Genomic DNA, 3,226 nt, shown 5'->3' with positions numbered 1-3,226 from the left:
AGTTATTCCAAAGGTGTGTCTTTTCTTTTTAAGCCAGTCGGGCGTTTGTGGCTCGCAGCCCAAGGCTCGGAGACATGGAATTAAAAGGCTCTACAACCTGCAGCGAACTCACGTTTGATCAAAAGCTCCGTTTCTTAAATGCTTTGCTTTGGGGGTGTGTTGCATCTGACTGTAGAGGAACAGCTGCATAAAAAGGACTCCCTTAAATATCCACAAGAAAGTAAAATGACTTCATCGATACCGAGGGGAAATTCTAATGTTGATGATAGTTATTTATTCTGAGCCTTTGCTTTTGGCTGCTGCTGCTCGCAGGAATGACCTCATGCATCATTCTGTGTCGCAGCAGAGCTGCTGAAGCCTCTGACTGAACACACTCAGCACTGTCCTGTGTGGAGGGTCGGCAGCATCATGCATTACGTTTATCCACCTGTGCAGCGTTCTTCCTCCCAGGCTCAGGTCCAGCTGCTCCAGAGCAGCCTCCAGCACAGAGTTTCTGGGTGCTGCTGCACCAACAGATGGCTGCACAACAGACTTCTTGAAGATATGCAGCATCTTGGTGCAAAACAAGACTTTCGCTTCCTCAGAAATACTATCTGCTCTGCATCTTCTTGTTGGCAGCCTCAGTGTTGCTTTTTCAGTCCGGTCTCTTGTCCAGGTGAAGTTTCAGGTATCTGTAAACTTCCACCTCTTCTCCCAGGATAAATATGTTGTAGATCTTATTTGAGGTTCTCCTAAATCTGCCATAATCTCTTTAATTTGGGTTAAAATTAGATTGTTCGATGACAGGACTCTGAGTTGCACTGGAAGTCTGAGGTGTACAGAGTGAGGAGAAATGCTGAGAGCACAGCTGTCTGTGCTGCTCCTGTGCTGCAGACCACCTTCTAAAGCTCACTATCTATGGTCTGTAGTCAGGTAGTCAGTAATCCAGGTAGCTGGGTGGCATCCACCTGCAGTTTCTGCAGCTTTTTACACAACAGTGCAGGCTGAAATGTATTAAAAGCACTGGAGAAATGAAAGAAGGTGATGCTCACTGTGCTGCTGAGATGACGGCATCTTCAACACCAAGCCCAGGACGATAAGAGGCAGTCTCTCCAGGACATTCATGATCTGAGATGCATGAGGTTTCTTAGGTACAGTGCAAGCTGGAGCCTTTATCCTGCAGCAGAAATAAGCAGCAGCCTCAGATTGTGTTAATAAACACTTCAACAAACTCCCTGCTCAAAAAAACGTGCTGCTGGAACATGGAAGACTTTCAGATCACAGGCAGCAGGTGAGGCCTGATTTTCTGTCCACCGACTGACTGTAGCGTGACCCGAGCATGAGCCGGGAAAAGGATGAGGATATCGTGACCTTCCTGTCTGAGGCCACACTTTGAGCCACAAGCCAAGGTTTTAAGACACGTCATTTTAAGGATTTAAAGCTAAACGTCTGAATTCTTCTCTGTAAAATGATTAAAAGCTGATCTACAGTATTATGCAATAACATGATTGGTAGCATTTTTCTTTTTTAAATCCCGCAGCTCCTCAGTTAAACTCTCCACAGGAACTTAAAACACTCTTTAAGGCTCATCTTTTCATCTTTTGTGGTTCTGAAAGCAAACGGCACACATACTTAGCAACATAGAGTCTTGTGTTTGATCAGAGACTTTAGATAAACTTTACGGGCAGCTGAGCATCAGACACAATCTTCTCTCCGTCTCTCTTTTTATCCCAGAGGTCAGATCTGACAGATCATGCTGTAGCATCAGCGTTTTTTACTCTGAACCAAGTCCAAACCATGAGAGCAGTCCCAGTCAGTGCTGGGTGTCAGCAGAGCTTCACTCAGCTCACCACATGCGTTTGCAGGTTGCTGAACTCGAAGCAGATGAGGGTGTGGTTCAGGCCACACTTCAACGAGTGCTCAGTCAGCAGGAAAAGCCATTGGTGCGTTGGTTTTCTCATGCCTGAGTCTGCTCACGCTCGCTCATCTGAGAGACATGCGCTCCATAGATGACCTCACCTCAACAGCATTGTGCTTAACTGTGAAAAGTATACGTTTGATTCGTTTAGAGCAGCAATATCAGACGCATTGCTCCTTCTTTATCTGATACTCTGTTTAAAGCCCAAACAGGTGAAGGTCATTGAGCAGATCTAACATTGTAATAAGCGATAAAACCTAAAACCCTGATGTAATAGTGATCAAACAGTTAGTTTGGGTCAGTCCCTCACACGGGGGGAGGGGGTTCTCCTTTTGTTAGGAACACGTTGGAAAGAAAGAAAGAAAGGACTCGAGATGAGGGGAACTCTGCTCTTGGGTGTGATCGGTCCAGCTATCGGTTTAGATTTCTGTGAGATGCAGCAAAGGAGAACAGATACTGTGGTTTCCCCCCGTGATGCATGGAGGAGGGCTGGAGGTGTTGTGGGGGGGGCTTTCCATTTAAATCACACCTATGCAGCATCACAGCCACATCTTCCTGCACCTACATGCACCCACGTGATTTATGCTTTCAGCAGAGACTCTAAACACATCTCCTGGGTAAATAACGACTATTTTACCAGGATGGAAAGCGAAGGAGGTGCTGCATCAGATAACCTGCCCCCCCACAGTCTCTCATGAGGGTTTAGAAAGAGTTGGGTGAATTCAAAAAGTAAAACATGCATATCAAAGCTAACTGGACTCCAGCTGGAGACCTTGTGAAGCTGGTGGAGAAAAAGCCAAAGAAAATGAGTGGCAGCTCTGAAGAATCTCGATGGGCTCATATTTGGGTCAGTGGGACATCCTCATAAAGAGGAGAGAAAAGTGGAAAATAGGAAATAAAAGGAAGGGACTTTAACAAAGCAATTCAAATGGAATGAATGGCTGTTAAGGACCTTTCTGATGTGGTTGATTCATGCCTCTGCCAGGGTCCTCCTGTTCACGATTCCTGAGCTGAAACCACCAGATAAAGTACATTTAACCTGAAAAACTTCCTTTTTTCTTTTTCTGCTGCGTTCCTTATGCTAAGGGTTCAGTTTGGGGGAGTGAAATTCACATTTCTGTAATGATTTAAATGCATGAGAGTCAAACATTAAGCTGTACAAACCTGATTACGTAATATATTTTCACAGTTGTGCCATAAAACGATAGAATATACACATCTGGAGCAGAAAGTATAGATTCTATAACCTCCAAAGGGAACCACATCTGTGACCTGTGGGATGATCATATTCAAGTCATATATAATATTACTTATTTCGCCCTCTAACCC

This window comes from Leuresthes tenuis, unplaced genomic scaffold (assembly GCF_036924035.1).
Source record: "Leuresthes tenuis unplaced genomic scaffold, fLeuTen1.0.hap1 SCAF_6, whole genome shotgun sequence".
NCBI lineage: Eukaryota > Metazoa > Chordata > Actinopteri > Atheriniformes > Atherinopsidae > Leuresthes > Leuresthes tenuis.
Note: the sequence above shows the minus strand (reverse complement) of the source record.